The sequence below is a fragment of the Muntiacus reevesi genome, chromosome 1 (assembly GCF_963930625.1).
Source record: "Muntiacus reevesi chromosome 1, mMunRee1.1, whole genome shotgun sequence".
NCBI classification, from domain to species: Eukaryota; Metazoa; Chordata; class Mammalia; order Artiodactyla; family Cervidae; genus Muntiacus; species Muntiacus reevesi.
In genome coordinates, this window is record NC_089249.1 from 54,067,031 (window position 1) to 54,084,486 (window position 17,456).

Consider the following 17,456-nt stretch of genomic DNA (forward strand, 5'->3'; position numbering starts at 1 on the left):
TAGGGACCATATTTTGTTATCATGGCAACTGGAGCTTATATCATCATTGGAATATGTTGATGATGATGTCAGCCTTCCTCTGGCACGATCAATACACTGGCCATCTGGAAAGGCAGGACACTTGGATGCCCTTGGTCCTGGGCAAGGGGGGGCCTCAAGCTTTAGAGACACCCAGATCAATTATCCCCCAAATATCCTTTATAGCTGGTTTTCTAAATTAGGACCCAGGGCCCAATCTACTTACATCCGTAAATCTTTATAAATTTAGAACAGTTCCTATTTTCCTAACATGAATCGAGGGGATTAAGCTATTGTCCTGTAGAATGTTCTACCTTCTGGATTGTCTGATTTCTGGTCGTGTTGTGAATTCAGCTGGTCTTTTTGACTTCTCTTCTCACCACTCCCCCCTCACTCTGTCTGACATACCTCACTTGGATGGAGCAAGCAGCCCTTCACCCCCCAAAATGGGTGAGGATAGAGAAGATGGGAATTATGGAATTACAAGTGTCACTTCATGGCAATTTCTAGAACATTTCACCAAGTAACTGGTGATGTGACATTCTTTTCAAGCACACCTGGAACATTTATGCAAATTGACCACTTAGCTCATCAAAAAGGAATATTTGGTTAATGACAAAAAGTTGGATTGAACAAATAACATTTTCTGACCACCACATAATTCAGGACAAAGTTAGTAACAAAAAATATAGAAATAAAAAACCCTCTTTAAGTAATTCATGGACAAAAAGAGAGCATAATAAAATTTTGAATATGCTTAGAAGTGAATGATAAGGAAAATTCCACACATTAGAACATGTGGGAGGCCTCTGTGAGATAAAAAGGCCGAAAATCAATAAGCCAAACATTCAACACAAGAAGTTAGCAAGAGAACAGCTGAATAAACTCAAAGGAATTACGAAGAAGGAAATGTAAAAGATAAGAATAGACATAAATGAAACAGAAAACATCCATAAGGTACATGTGACTAATGACACCAAATTCTGGTTCTTTGAAAAGAGTAAGAAAACAGGCAAACCTCTGGCCAGTCTAAATAGGAAACAGAGAGGTGGCACCCAAAAGTTATGAAGAGGAATTGAAAGGAAACATGGCCCCAGACAAAGAAAACATTTAAAATATATCAAGAGACTATTAAGAGTGTTTTTTGGCCAATCATTTGGAAAATTTAAATCAAATTAAATTTTGAAAACTTTGAGTGTGCACAACTTTTTACCAGTAATAAACTTTGGCTCCAGAAAAATTTCAAATGTGAACAATGTTATAGCCATTTAAAAAATTGAATTGGTGACCAAACATCTTTATATCAAAGAGTATCAGAAGGCTTCCTTCGTGGTCCAGTGGTTAAGAATCCTCCTTGCAATGCAAGGGACACCGGTTTGATCTCTGGTCTGGGAAGATCCCACATGCTGTGGAGCAACAAAGCCCATGTGCAGCACCTTCTGAAGCCTGGATGCCCAGAGCCTACTCTCTGCAACGGGAAAAGCCAATGCAATGAAAAGTCTGCACACTGCGACGAAGCATAGGCCCCACTCTCCACAACTAGAGAAAGCCTGTGCGCAGCAACAAAGACCCACTGCCACCAAAAAAATAAAATCAAGTGAATACATAAATAGATCTTATAAAAAGAGTGTCAGAACGGAACTTAAAAAAAATCAGGAATTTTACCAAACATTTAAAGACTTAATAATTTCAGTCTAACACAAACTCATCCAGAGAACAGAAAAAAAAAATCCCCAATACTCCCTAACTCATTCTTTATGAAGTTGGCTGAATCTTGGTATCCAAACCAAAGATGGCTGGAGAAAGGGAAATACAGGCTAATCTTTTTCTTAAACAAAATGTCAGCAAATCAAATCCAACAAAACATACAAAAGATAATGCATCATGATCAAGCTGGGTTTGTGCCAGGAATGCTTTGGAAAATCAAGCAGTATAAATCATCCCATTAATAGATAAAAGGAGAAAAACCACATGAACATCTCCACAAATGCAGAAAAGATGTCTGATAAAATTCAACTTCCATTTATGATTTTTTAAAAATTCCAAGCAAACTAGGAACAGAAAGAAATTCTCTTAAATCAAAGATTTAAAAAAAAAATCTAATTAAACATGTTAGTAAATGATAAAATGTTAAGATCAGGAAAAAGACAAAGATGCCTGCTTCCACCATTTTTATTCAGCATTAAAATACAGTAGAGCCAGGAAAAATGAATAAAAAGCATAAAATTGGAATACAAAGACCCAAACTGCTGTTATTTACAAAGGACTTGATCACTCTCTTCTATATTAGGAGTTGCTAAGAATTGTGCCTGGCACACAGTAGTAACTCAAAAAATTATTTGTTGAGTGAATTAATTCATGATTGATGGAGAAAACTGTGTAAAAATGATTCACTCTGACAGTGATTTGTCAATTTCTATTTGTGATTTTTTTTCATTTTTTTGTTTATATACTTTGAAGCGATGTTGGAAATGAAGGTTAGAATTTTTCTATCTTCCTGACGAAAATGGTGTCACTTGCATCAGAGATAAAGTGACTCACTTTGTCATTAGCTATTTTTGCCCTGAAGTCCCTTTTCCTCTCTGAATATTAAAATATGTACACCTGCTTTCTTTGGGTATTTTCCCAGTATATATTTTTCATTTGTTTACTTTCCAACTTGGATGTTGTTTTGATATCAAACCTGACTAACCCTCACCTTTTTTATTGCCATGAAATTTACATACATAAAAGTCATCATTTATTTATTTTTTCTCACTTGCATCTTTTTTCTTCCAGTTTATCGAGATATAATTGACAATACAGCAGTGTATGAGTAAAAGGTATCTTGAAAAAGTGTCTATTCAGGTCTTCTGTCCTTTATTAAATCAAGTTATTTTAAGTTAATCATTGAAAATGAACAATTCAGTTGCACTGGGTACATTCACTAAGTGTTGTTCAATCCTCACCTCTGTGTGTGGGCTAAGTTGCTTCAGTCGTGTCCGACCCTGTGACCTTATGGACTGTAGCCCACCAGTCCCCTCTGTCCATGGGATTCTCTAGGCAAGAATACTGGAGTGAGTTGCTATGCCCTCCTCCAGGGGATCTTCCCAACCCAGGGATCAAACCCAAGCCTCTTATGTCTCCTGCATGGGCAGATGGATTCTCTACCATGAGTGGGACCTGGGAAGCCCAGCCTCTACCTCTATCTAGTTCCAAACAATTTTCATCACTTCAAAGGGAGACCCCATGTCCATTAAGCAGTTTATCCCCATTCTCTCTTCCTAACCCCTGGTAACCACCAATCTGCTTTCTGCTTCCATGGATTTACCCATTTTGAATTTTTAACATAAATGTAGTCACATAGCATGTGACTTTTTGTGTTTAGCTTGTTTCTCTTAGGATAATGTTTTTAGATTCATCCATGTTGTAGTATGTATCAATATTTCATTCTATTTTATGACTGAATATTGATAATATTCCATTGTATGCATATACTACAATTTACCCATGGATATTTGAGCTATTTCCATTTTTTGGCTATTGTGAATAGTGCTACTATAACATGAGTTCATATTTGTTTGACTACATTTGTCAAACATGTATTTGTTTGAATACCTATTTTCAATTCTTTGGGGTATATGCCTTGGAGTAGAATTGCTGAGTCATGTGGTAATTCTATATTTAACTTTTTTTTTAATTGAACTTTTTTTTTTTTTAAAAAGCACAAAAAAAATATGGAACGCTTCACGAATTTGCGTGTCATCCTTGCACAGGGGCCATGCTAATCTTCTCTGTATCGTTCCAATTTTAGTATATGTGCTGCCGAAGCAAGCACTATATTTAATTTTTTGAGGAGCTAACTGCAAAGCCATCTTCCACAATGCCTGAACTATTTTACATACCCACCAAAAATATACAAGAATTTAAATTTCTCTGTATGCTCCTTGACACTTGCTATTGTCTGTCTTGGATTATAGACATCTCAGTGGGTGTGAAATAATATCTTATTGTGATCTGATTTGGTGGCTCCAGAGAAAGAATCCGCCTACCAATACAGGAGACCTGGATTCAATCCCTGGGTCGGGATGATACCCTAGAGAAGGAAATGGCAACCCACACTAATATTCTTGCCTGGGAAATCTCTTGAACAGAGAGGAACTTGGCAGACTACAGTCCAGGGGGGTCACAAAATAGTTGGACATGATTTAGCGACTAAACAATAGCGACAAAGACTAATGACGTTGAGCATCTTTTCAAGTGCTTATTGACCACTTGGGAAAATGTCTTTTCAACTTCTTTGGTTATTTAAAAAATTGTATTACTTGTCTTTCTGTTGTTGAGTTGTAAGAACTCTACACATTCTTGATACTGGACAAAGCAGAGTACAGAATGGTGATTTCAGAGCTGAGAGACAATAGCTTCAGATATATAATTTGCAAATATTTTCTCCTGTTCTGTGGGTTGTCTTTTCACTTTCTTGATAATGTCCTTTGAAATACAAAAATTTTAAATTTAGATAAAGCCCAATGTGTCTATTTTTCATTGGTTTGGAACATTAGTGAAAATTAACCATATGTCATGCTATAAAACAAGGCTCAACAAACATCAAAGATTTAAATTATACAGATCACTTTCTGTGATTATAGTGGACAAGTTATAAGTCAACACAAAGATAATAGATTGTTAATGTAGTTGGAAATTAAGATGCTCACATCTTATAAATCCTTATATAAAGGATTTGTATAATCCTTTAGTCAAAGATGAAGTATAATGTTAAACTGAAAGATAATATGAAAATATCACATATTAAAAATTGTGGCATTCAATTAAAATAGTATTTAGAAGGTAATTTAAAGCCTTAATTTCATACAATAGAAAATAGGTGCATGTGTGTGTGCTCAGTCGTGTCCATCTCTTTGCAACCTTATGGACCATAGCCCGCCAGGTACCTGAACCTGGTAACCTTCTACTAGGATTGATCAAGAGAAAGCAGTAAGGTATGAATAATATAACATCATCCAGAATGAAATAAGGAGGACATAATTCCATACATTGCAGATATCCATAAGATAATATCCATAAGATATTATACCAATATATTTGGAACTTTATATTGGACAAATGCTTAGAAAAATATAACTTACTAATATTGACTCAAGAGGATGTAGAAAACATGAATAGTCCTATAACCATTAAATATATTGAGTGAATAGTATAACATTCAGGGTCTACTCAGGAAATTAAAAAACAAACAAACTGGTTATTTGAGCAGAGAGAATTTCATGGAAAGAATTGTTAACTAGTTGCAAAGGCAGTAACTGGGTAACTGAAAGGATAAAAAGAAAATTCTGAGATTTGCAGCTAGCAATTTTAGAGTGCATTTACCACTCCTAGGATTGGGGAAACAAAAGGACAGTGCTGGATTTATTAAAATTTAGTGACTTTGAGGAGGGGGTCCATAAAGATGAAGCTCAGACCTCTAATGGAAGGGATAAGGTCAAGCTGATCCAGGTGTCCCTTTAGCTTGGAGGAGGCACCCCATGGGTTTGAAAAACCAACTTGTAAGGTGGGGCATAAGCTGGCTAGTGTCTCTGGGGTGTGCGTGTGGGGTGTGATCAGGCTGGTTCTGCAGGTGTTGGAAAGACTTCAAACTGGAATCAGTTGCTGTTGCAGGGTGAATTGCTAGGCGATTCTCATGGGAATCAAATAGGAAGCAGATGGAAAAGAGGCAGACATAGCTTCCTCCCCTGGATTCCCATTATTCCTCTAGCGTCCCCTATTGGCAGTCTAACACGGTACCAGCTGGCCAAGCTGAAAAGATGTTTGGACTGGCAGCTACAGCAAGGTAACTCAGAATATAGAAGGGGATCTGGGCTTCTCTGATAGCTCAGTTGATAAAGAATCTGCCTGCAATGCAGGAGACCCAGGTTTGATTCCTGGGTCCGGAAGATCCCCTGGAGAAGGGAAAGGCTTACCCACTCCAGTATTCTGACCTGGAAAGTTCCATGGGCTGTATAGTCCATGGGGTCACAACTTTCACTTTCGAGCTGAGAGGCAATAGGTTCAGAAGGGGCAAGCCCATCTCACGGGCTTTTCAGCATTCATAGTCACCATTATATATGTATTTTGACTTTCACACAAGAAGAAAACAACTCTAGGTTTCCATTTAATTTGATGCCACAATCCTTCAGGCAAATAAAGACATTCCCAGTCTCTCTCCCAAATGAGAAGATGCAAAGTACTAACAGGCATGTATACGTCTTTGGGCAATGTTAATAACTCCTAAATCCAGTCACAGTCACACCTGAATATTCTGTTACCTAAATACAAAATCGGAAAGTTAACTCCCAACAAAACTTATATAAAATAATATTAGAAAAGGGGGAAGGAGAAGAAACACACACAGACACACACACACACACACACACACCCCATAAAGCAATCAAGGAAGAAAATAATCTCAGTTGACACAGTCTTTGTTTCTATAACAGGCCACGAAGCTGTAGCTGACATTTATCATTTCTTCTTCTACTCCTCGTTCTGCATATCCTTTGCTTTCAACTGGCTAGGGTTTTTTAGCTGATGGAGTGACCTAAGTTTTCATTCCCAAAGTCTTTGAATTCTTAGTGGTCCTGACTTTTTGATTGCTGTAGTTTTCCATTAAGTTTTATGATTTGACATGAAAAATTGAGATGGCCAAAAAGTTCATTCAGGGTTTTTTTTTTGGCATGATAGTGTCAAAAACCCGAATGAACTTTTTGGCCAACCCAATACTAAGGGGAATCCCAGAACATCCTCTCAGTTCAGTTCAGTAGCTCAGTCGTGTCTGACTCTTTGCGATCCCATGGACTGCTGCACGGCCAGGCTTCCCTGTCTGTCACCAACTCCCGGAGCCTACTCAAACTCATGTCCATCGAGTCAGTGATGCCATCCAACCATCTCATCCTCTGTTGACTCCTTCTCCTCAATCTTTCCAAGCATCAGGGTCTTTTCCTATGAGTCAGTTCTTTGCATCAGGTGGCCAAAGCATTGGAGCTCCAGCTTCAACATCCTCTAGGTTTCAGATACTGCTCTCCCTGCCTCCTCTGTGTAGCAGCAAATCAGTTTCTCTTCAGAATCAATATCAATCACCCCAGGCAGTAATCCCTTTCTTGGCTTAGTGGCAGGGAGACCCAAAATGGCTGGTAGCAACCCCAACTCTTGGAAACCACCACCTCCAAATCCATAGTACTCAGAGTCGTGGGAATGGGAAGAAAAAGTTCTGTAAGCAAGTTATTAGGTGTAATAGTGAGAGGTGTGGGTGCATGCCAAGTTGCCATAGTCAGTCCGTAGTCGACCCTATGGACTGTAGCCTGCCTGGATTCTCTGTCCATGGGATTCTCCAGTGGGTTGTCCTGCTCTCCTCCAGGGGATCTTCCCAACCCAGGGATGAAGCCCATGTCTCTTACGTCTCCCTCATTGGCAGGTGGATTCTTTACCACTAGCTGCACCACCCAAGAAGCCCCAATAGTGAGAGAACCTTCTCTTATTTCTCTCTCTTAATTCCTGGACTCGAATATTCTGGTGATGAGAGAGAAAGCACCATATATCAATTTCTAACCCAAAGAATAGACCACGTCCCATAAGCTAGAACTCCATCCTTTTAAGTTGTTCTTTCTGCTGGTAGCCTAGAAGATTTTCTTTTTATCTTCTAAGACCATGCATTTTAACAAGATGTGCCCTCCTGTGTGACTTTCTCATCAACCCAGGTAGAATTCAGTGAGCCTTTAAATCAGTTGGTAGGCGTATTTTCCCCAGCTCAGGAAAAATTTTCTTCTAATATTTGATTATGACTTCTCCCCCATCTGTTAGCATTTATCTCCATCTGGAACAGCTATTATTTGTCCATTACATCCATTGATTTTTTTCACCAATTCTCCCTTCCCTCATAAATTGCATTTTGTGGGGGATTATCTTTCTTCTCCCTGTTTTTGAGATATTTCCTGCATGTCACCTTCAGAGTTGCTAACTGGATATGAATAATCTTCAATTTACCTGCTGATTTTTTTTATTTGAAAACCATGTTTTATGCCCCAAGAAATTTTGTGTGTGTGTAAACAAAAAAAAAAAAATGAAATCCACTTGGATTCTATTTCATCAGGTATATTAGTTCCCTATTGTTATGGTAATAAATGACTACAAGTTCAGTGGATTATAATAACATGAATTTGTTATCTTACTGTTGTTAATTCTGGAGGTCTGAAGTCCAAAATCAGTCTAAACAAGGTGTCAGCAAGGCTGGCTCCTTCTGGAGACTCTAAGGGGAGAATCTACTTCTTTGCTTTTTTCCAGCTTCTCAAAGGCCACCCGTGGCTCACAGCCACTTGTTCCATCTTCAAACCACACCATTCTAACCCCTGGTGATGTTGTCATATCTTTTTCTGACTCTGACCTCTTACCTCCTGCTTATAAGGACCCTTGTGATTTTATTGGGCCCACTAGATAATCCAGGGTACTCTCCCAACTTAAAATCCTTAGCTTTATAATGTCTGCAAAGTCCCTTTTGCTATATAAGGTAACATGTTCATAGGTTCTGAGATTACAACATGGACATGTTTCAGAGATGCATCATTCAGCCTACCCCACTAGACCTGTGTTCTAATTGTTCACCTTGATCTTCCTTCCTCTGGTTGCAGGGGTGCCTCAGCTACCTTCCTTGAGAACGTTTTGGGATATTCTCAAAGGCAAGAACTTGGCAAGTGATGAACAGCAGGGAAGTTGTACACTGTGTGTGCCAGTTCAAGGGTGGCTTCTGTCAGTGACATCACCTCCCAGAAACCCCAAAGGAAGCTTCTCGACAGTGTCTCCCAACCTTGAGTCAGAGCAGGCATCTAGGTCTTTGAATCCTCTTCATGTACTTCTTTAAAGCCACTGTCATATTATTCTATGAGATTACTTAATCAGTCAAGGAGTTTATAAGGACCAACATCATCAGAGGTTAGCAACGTCAGTCAAGGAGTTTTGCTATGAGAGGCATCGCTCTAAAAGTGGAGTCTCAAGAAAAGAAAGATCACCTTACACGTGGTGACTTCATGTGTTGATTTTGTTGCGTTTCTTTTTCAGCATTAGTTTTCTTTCTAGGTTTTGGGAATTTTGGTTTGCAGACTTATTTGGAGAGGAAACGTTGGTTTTTGTTTCTCTTTCCTTCTCCTCCCTTTCTCTTAATCATCCTCCCTGTCAGCATCTTTCAGTTGCTAGATCCTTGAGGCCCCAACCTTGATCCCACTTCACAGTGGTAGCTCAAGTGGTTACTGTTCTGCTATGATATTGGGTGACGACTGGTCCCATTACAGAACAGTGGGAGGTTAGCACAGCCCCTGGCCAGAAAGTTTCTATCTCCCTCCCTTCCTTCCTCTAGATCTTCTTTTCACAAGCAGGGAACAATCCACCCAAGATCCAAGATTTCAAACAGTGAGCCTGGGCCCTGCCCTCCATTTTGTGAGCAGTCCTTGGGGGCAAATCTCATTCATTGGTTGAGTTTTTCTCCATGCATACCCAAACATCATCAGTTTTTTCTTCATCTATTTTCAGTCTTTCAGATTATTTTCTTTTCTGGAACTACCCTTTTATTCTCTTCTTAATTTGGGGTTTATTCTCTTTTTATTCTTTACCATCATCTTGGAAGAATCTCCAAGGGTGAGTAGGCTAAATGTGTGTGGTCACCTCCTCAGTTTCAACTGGTAATCTGTAAAATAATTAAAAGCCTTCATACAAAGATTTTGGATGAATGGTTGATTTAGAGACTTCTAAAGAAAGGATAAAAGTTTTCACTAGCAGATATAACAGAAGAAGAGGGAGAGAAAGAATCAAAGGTGATTCCACATTGCTAGCCTCAGGGATGAGAGTTTAGCATCTAGGATGGTGAAGCAGATTTTGTAGGCAAAGACAGGGAGGTGACACCTGAGGCTTGAGACACAAGGAAAGGAGGGCAGTGAGAGAGTAAACAGACAGTAGATGAAGTAAACAGACTTCATGTTCTCCAAGGCATTCAGTGAGGGATTGGAGGAGTAAGCAACATCGGTCAAGGAGTTTTGCCATGAGAGGCATTGCTCTAAAAGTGGAATCTTGAGGAGGGAAAGATGTGCAACATCTTCCATATATAACAGACAAGACCAGCAGAAAAGGCTCTGCCCTCCTTTGGGCTTGGTCCTTGCTGGGACACTCCTCCATGGACTCTTGTAGCTGAAAGTCATTGACTAACTTGAACAGGAGGCTTACAGCAGAAAAGCACTGTGACTTGGCTTAGGAGTAGTTCTTAGGCAAGTCCACAGATGCCCCATCCCTTTACATCTGCTTACCTCCAAAGCTGACAATTGGAGCTCCCCTTTCTCCATGCATGGGTCCAAACGGAAAGTGTTCCTGGTATTTTTGGTTTTCAGAGCCATCTTCCAGCCCCAAGAGGAGGGCTGTCATCCTAATTCACAGCATGAGCCCTGCTGTAGATCCAGTGACTCCAGCAGCAGGAGCCAAACCTATGAGAGGCAGCCATTCTGTCATCTTGTATGCAGGGAGGCCCTGGGCTAGGAGGACTCACCTGTCTGGACCAGGAGGAGTCCATCTGGCGCTGTTCATGGTCCTGAACCACAGCTACTGGTCTTTCTTGCACTGTTATTCCACTTTCCACTGGAGCAGTGATGACTCATGTTCAACTCCTCCCAAGGACTGGGAACCAAGTGAGCAAGGATGTAAGAGGTAGAGAGAAGGGAAAAAAACAGACTGATTTCCTTTGGAGAATCCTGCTGCTGAGACATTCCTGGAGAGAAAAAACTGGGACTATTTCTTTTGAGTGTCATTTACAAAGTTTTATGGTCACCAAGACCTCTGGGAGGTTGGGAAGTACATGACTCCACTATTTCCTACTGATGGTAAATTTAAAGGTGAGGATAGAGATATGGAGATGTGATTTCCTGGAGTTCATGGTTCATGCTGGCTTCTCTTATTACCTTGTCAATGTATATGGCAGATGTTCAATAAGTGTTGGTAGGATTGATCAGCTTTTGGGTGGAAGAGAAAGAGTGTGGAGTAGATACCCAGAATAGGTTTTGCTTTCATCCCTTCCCCAAAGGAGGACAAAAGGCCTAACATTTGAGACTCAAGTGTTTCAGCCATTTGATATTAGGTTCTTTAGTTTAATCCTCATGAAAGTTTTATCACAAATTTCCCGGTCAAGAGTTAGGCTCATAGAGACAAGCCTCCTGAATGGGATCCCATTGCTCCCGTGTGGGTCAAGGGCTCAAATCCAGGTCTTACTTACCCCAAAAGCCATGTTTTCCTCATCATCACTTCTACTTCCTTCTTATGCAAGGAGAGAGAAATAAAATTCCACAAGAGAAAAAAAATGGGCTTGTAGTCTTTAAAAGGACCTTGTTTTATTTTATATCAAGGAATCCAAGGTTCCTGGCTTTTATTTTTATTTATTTGTTTATTTATTTTTGGCTGTGCTGGGTCTTCATTGCTGTTCGGGCAAGCCTCTAGTTTTTGTGAGTGGAGGAGGCTACTCTCTAGTTATGATGCGCAGGATTCTCATTGCAGTAGCTTCTCTCGCCACAGAGCACAGGCTCTAGATGAATGGACTTCAGGAGTTGCAGCTTCTGGGCTGTAAAACGCAGGCTCAGTAGTTACGGCACACAGGCTTAGCTGCTCTGCAGCATGTGGGATCTTCCCCGATCAGGGATTGAACCCGTGTCTCCTGCATGACAGGCAGATTCTTTATCATTGAGCCACAAGGGAAGTCCAAGGATCTTGTTTAATGTCTGGAGATCATGTTAAAAGGTTAGAGAGCTGGTTTGGGATGGCAACTATTGCCAGTAAGGGTTTGGGGTCAGGAGTTTACATCCAGGGTAGGGGATGGAGCGGGAGTTGGGCTTCAACCCTCAGCAGGGCTCAGGGTTTTTTTCCTGCTTCAGTGCCTCATGCATGTTCTAGTTTTGCACAGCCAAAGTAATGAGTAACTTTCAATGACAGAAGAAGTCATCAGGAGAGCCAATAAAGACACAACAGATCTGGCAGGGGAACAAGACATGAGTCAGGTGATGTGGTATGAGGTTTGGTCTAAGCTACAACCTGGTGGTTTTCTCCAGCTCCTGGATGAATCAGCTTGGCAATCACCCAGACTTCAATCAGATGCAGGGGTGCAACCAACTCTGGATCCATGTCAGGCCAGCCCTCTCCTCATGTCAGCAGGAGATGGAGGTTTTTCTAGCCTACAGGGAGCTTACCCTGATTCCACTAGGTTCACTGGAGTGCTGTTCTCCACTCATGGGGCTGCGAAGACTATGTGGTCCTATGAACTGTCTTTGAAAGGTACACTTAGAGGAGGATGTCAGGATGTCGTGTAAAGGATCTATAGACACACTTTGAAGTACTTACGGAGCCAGTGTCCCCTTTGTTGTGATCTTCCCTCTTCCCCCACATCAGTGGGACCCACAGGCTTCCACAGTTAATGGGACCAGATGTGGACACCTGATGCAAGCAGAACAATTTCTCTCTTCTGGAGACTTAGACTTAAGAGGCAGTGGTTCTTCTAGGTGAGTTTTGGCTGCTGGACCTGGAAGGTCAGGGAGCCCTGGGGCTGAGCAGGGCATTTTGGGACAGACATGACAGTCCTTGTGCAGGAAGAGAGACCAGACTGATGAGGGATGGAATGTAGGAACTGCAGAAGGAGAAGCAGAAAGAGAGAGGATGAGGCAGAGAGAGGCGCTGACTTGGTGAGGACAACTAACAGGGGATACTGACATTGCGGAGCTGGTGCCAGGTGGGCAGAGTTGGGAACGATGGCACAGCAGAAAGTCAGCCCTGATGCTTCCAGCTCTTTCCCTGCCACTTAGTGACTCCATTCCCTGTGACAGCAACGGATGAAGGAGACTTATTAGGAGGTGTGAATTTGTAATAGTTGTTTAAGTATTTGCTACTAAGGGAAACGTGGATTTGCAAGGGATGGTCATTAGGTATCAGATCCTTGAAGCATCCTCTTAAAGAACGCTCATGCATGTTCAGTCACTAAGTGCTATCCGACTCTTCGCGACCCCATGGACTCTAACCCGTCAGGTTCTTCTATGGGATTTCCCAGGCAAGCATACTGGAATGCCATTTCTGTCTCCAGCGGAGCTTTCCCACCCAGGGATCCGACCCACATCTCTTGTGTCTCCTGCATTCTTTACCACTAAGCAGAATTCTTCAAAGGTTTCACACCATGCATCACCAATCTGTAGCAAAAAAAAAAAAAAAAAAAAAAAGCAGAGTTTCAACAATTATTTTAAATTACAAGATAAAACGGTATTTTAAGCATGAAGAATAATTTGTATCTGTAAGACTGCCCTCCCACTCCATCCCCTGTTCTTTTCTGGCTTTCCCTCTTCATTTACTCCAAGGGATGGAGCAATCAGAGGGTTCCACGCCCCACCAGCCACACTGTGATTGGTTCAGAAGTGGACATATGACCTAAACCCATCCAATCAGTGTGAACCTCGGGGTATTTATAGGGATTCGGCATGCCACCATTCTTTTGGTCTGGAGTGTGTGGCTTGAACGTGTGGGGTTTCGTGCTGCTGCAACCGTTTTCTACCGCAGGGGAAGCGGAAACGAAGCCAATACAAAGGAGGAGGGCAGAGCCCAGGCACCTGCAGTGAAACGGAGCCAGAGCCCTGACATCACAAACGATCTAATTAGTTCCATTTATTGTTTAATCCACTTGGATTTGGGTTTCTGTTGTCCCTCACTAAAAGCATACTGACCTATATACTACCTGTTCCCCCTCCCCCCACATGCTGAAAAGATGTGCATTTCAGCCTACCAGAATTAGATGATAGTTCGTTGTGTTGTTTTTTTTTTAACTTCCTCTAACCCGGAATCAAGGTCCAGCTGCATTTTGCTGACCATTAACGCTTTTCTGTGAATAAAGCAGCATGTAAAGGGGCAACCTCTTTTATCCACAGTGCAGAGCTTTGCTTATGGCAGCCATGGCCGCTTCAACTCTGGCACCCATCCTAAAGTACCATTTCCAGCGCATGACTCATAAAGTAAATAATCTGTAATTGAGGCGTCTCTTATCACACTTTGGCACGACAAACAAAATGACAAGCCAGGCAACATTTTCCTTCATGTTGGAACCCCATATATGCCAAGGGCTTGCTTCATACCCCCCACGTGAGCAGTTTTGGCTTGCTGAAAAGCAAAACTATCCGATAGCATGTGTAGGCACTAATTGCTTTTCTAGTTTTGTGTATTCTTAATGTTATGCAATGTCTAACCGTGTTATCTGATAAAGGAATTTTGTCAATAGTCTCTTTGGCTCACTCTCCAAGAATAGTCGTTATCATTGTTTTTGCAGCTGGTTTTACAGCCTTTTTGGTAGTTTGTGTGACTTTTACGTGCATTTGTTAAAGAGGGCAGCAGCTTAAAATGATACCTAGAGTGATGCTTTGGTCTCCTTTGCACTTTTAGTAACAAGGATATTAATTATGTTTAGAAAGTATTATTTCATGTTTGTTCCCGGTAAACTGGATTGGTTGCTTTTTTGAAAGACAATGGAGCCTTTTTTTTTTTTAAATGACTTCAGACTACTATTTATCAAAGTTTTAATTTTAATGGTGGGAGCTTCCCTTGTAGCTCAGTCAGTAAAGAATCTCCCTGCAGTGCAGGAGTCCCAGGTTCGATTCCTGGGTTGGGAAGATCCCCTGGAGAAGGAAATGGCAACCCACTCCAGTATCTTTGACTGGAAAATCTCATGGACAGAGGAGCCTGGTGAGCTGCAGTCCATGGGGTCGCAAAGAGTCGGGCATGACTGAGCAACTAACAATTTTAATGGTACCGTGTTGAGGACTAGGGGCAATGGATTGCTGGCCCAATAAATAAAATTTTCAAATATTTTTCACTGAACTTATACTCACAATTTTCATTTATGTCTACATGTGTAAAAATCATTACCCAAGAATTCATCTATGTTAGAATATGCAGTTTTGTATTTCATAGATACACTGGAGAACTATTTATTCATTATGCTTACTGTGTTCTTCTGATGATTCATGATGCCATTTTCATCATTCCCTTACCTTTTGAAGAACCTCTTTTGAGCCATTGATCCATTTTTGTGAACTGGGGGGGGGGGGGCAGGAAATGCAGCATAACAGTAGCCACAGTAATTCAATAATAGCAAACATAAACAGCAACTTGCAAGCGAAAAGCCCTCTGCCAGGGCTGTCTGATTCTTATTCCTTCCTAGGCAGTGTATCTCTTCTATCTGGTAGCTCTGAAGATTTTATTTTTATTCCTGATGTTCTGAAGCTTCATAGTGGCATTTTTTGCTGTGTGTGTGTGTGAGAGAGAGCAATAGAAATGGGGTTGGGGGTGGAAGGACATGGGTGAGAGCAGGCAAGTCTTTGAACAAATATATCAAAATTGTGAGACCATTAATACTTTGTCTTTGGTCTCTTTCCCTCTGTTCTGACCTTTCTATAGAAGCTTTTTGCTTTTTCATTGGTCAGGAGGTGGTTGGTAGCTAAGTGTGTAGGGAACACACCAGGCATGTGCATTCTCTGTATCTAAGCCAACTCATACTTGTGCTGAGCTGGGACAGTGATGCCAACTTCTGCCAGGCTGTGGCCTCTGTCCTTTTAAGGGGAACTACAATAGAAAAACAGTGACAAGTGTAACCTCTTTCTAGGAAAGATCTTACCTCTTTCCCTTTCTTGGACTTATTTATTCATCAGACCTTCTCAAAGAAGTTAGATAAACTACTGTGTGTATATGTTCTCAGTCACTCAGTTGTGTCCAACTCTTTGAGACCTCATGGGACTGTAGACTGCCAGCTCTTCTGTTCATGGAATTTTCCAGGCAAGAATACTGAAGTGGGTTGCCATTTCCTACTCCAGGGGATTTCCTCCTGACCCAGGGATCAAACCAGTGTCTCTTGCATCCTCTGCATTGGCAGGCAGAATACCTGGGAAGCCCCAGATAAACTGTTAGAGAAATGCAAATCAAAACTGCAATGAAGTGCCACCTCCCACAGGTCAGAATGGCCATCATCAAAAAGTCTACAAGTAAGAAATGCTGGAGGAGGGTGTGGAGAAAAGGGAACCCTCCTACACTGTTGGTGGGAATATAAATTGGTGCAGCCACTATGGGAAACAGTGTGAAGTTTCCTTAAAAAACTAAAAATAGAGTTACCATATGATCCAGCAATCCCACTCCAGGGCATAGATCCAGACAAAACTATAAGTAAAAAAGATATATGCACCCCTATGCTCATAGCAGCACTGATTACAATAGCCGAGACATGGAAACAACCTAAATGTCTATCGACAGATGAACGTTTGCAGCAACATGGATGGACCGAGAGAGTATTCTACTAAGTGAAGTAAGAAAGAGAAAGACAAATACCATATGATATCAGTTATATGTGGAATCTAAAATATGATGCAAATGAACTTATCTATGAAACTGAAACAGACTTACAGAGAGAACAGACTTATGGTTGCTAAGAGGGAAGGGAGATGAAGGAGGCATGGATTGTGAGTTTGGGATTAGTAGATAGAAGCTATTAAATATAGAATGGATAAAGAACAACCTGCTGGATATATAGAGCACAGGGAACTATATTCACTCTTCTGTGATAAACCATGATAGAAAAGAATATGAAAAAGAATGCATATATACATGAATAACTGGATCACTTTGCTCTACAGCAAAAATGAACACATCGTAAATCATTAAGTATTGAAATGCTTCAGTAAAATAAATTGAAAAAAAAAAAACAAAGAAGTTGGCTCAGCACAGTGATTGGATGACGTGATGGCCATCAGGGCTACTTTAGAACACTCCCATTATCCTTGTTCCTGCCCCTGCGGAAGTTTTATTTTCCCATACCTTTGGGGAAGCATGTGATTTGCTTTGGCCAATGAAAATGGGAGCAAAAGTGACACACCACTTTCTGGCAATAGTTTTAAGAGCTGGAGAGTGATGTCCAGTGTCCCTGCCGGGTTGCTGAGTGACCGGGTGGAGCCTCGGTGGCTTCAGCCTGCATCCAGGAGGCTGGCGAGCACTACCGGATAGAGGGTCCCCTAACCCCTGCGGTGCACCCTGAACACAAGCAAGAAAAAGACGCCACTGATGTAAGCCATTGAGATTTCAAGGACTGATTGTTCCTGCGGCATAACTAGCCTTCTTCTGACCCAAACGGGTGGGGGCACATAAAAATAAAGAGCACGGATCCCTTTGCCAGATGCGCTTTCTGAGGGCTTAACCTGATCGGCGACCCGAAGAATCCCATGAGCGGGCCTGCCCCCCAACCCCTTCTCCCGACTCCCCGACGTTTTCTTTTTTTAGAGAAGTACATTCGTATATTCTCAACCTCTTATTATTCTAGTCGCCATTCTTTCATTTTTAATTTGCCAATCACAGACCCCAAATCAGGACTACTC

The 17,456-nt window shown here is 41.3% G+C and overlaps 1 non-coding gene across 1 annotated transcript; it reads right to left on the reverse strand.

The window, feature by feature from the left end:
• Positions 1-3,728: 3,728 nt before the first annotated feature.
• LOC136156619 (U6 spliceosomal RNA) lies at positions 3,729-3,835 on the reverse strand. Its single transcript, XR_010661112.1, has one exon. It is a non-coding gene; the product is annotated as a U6 spliceosomal RNA (small nuclear RNA).
• Between the last annotated feature and the right edge of the window lie 13,621 nt (positions 3,836-17,456).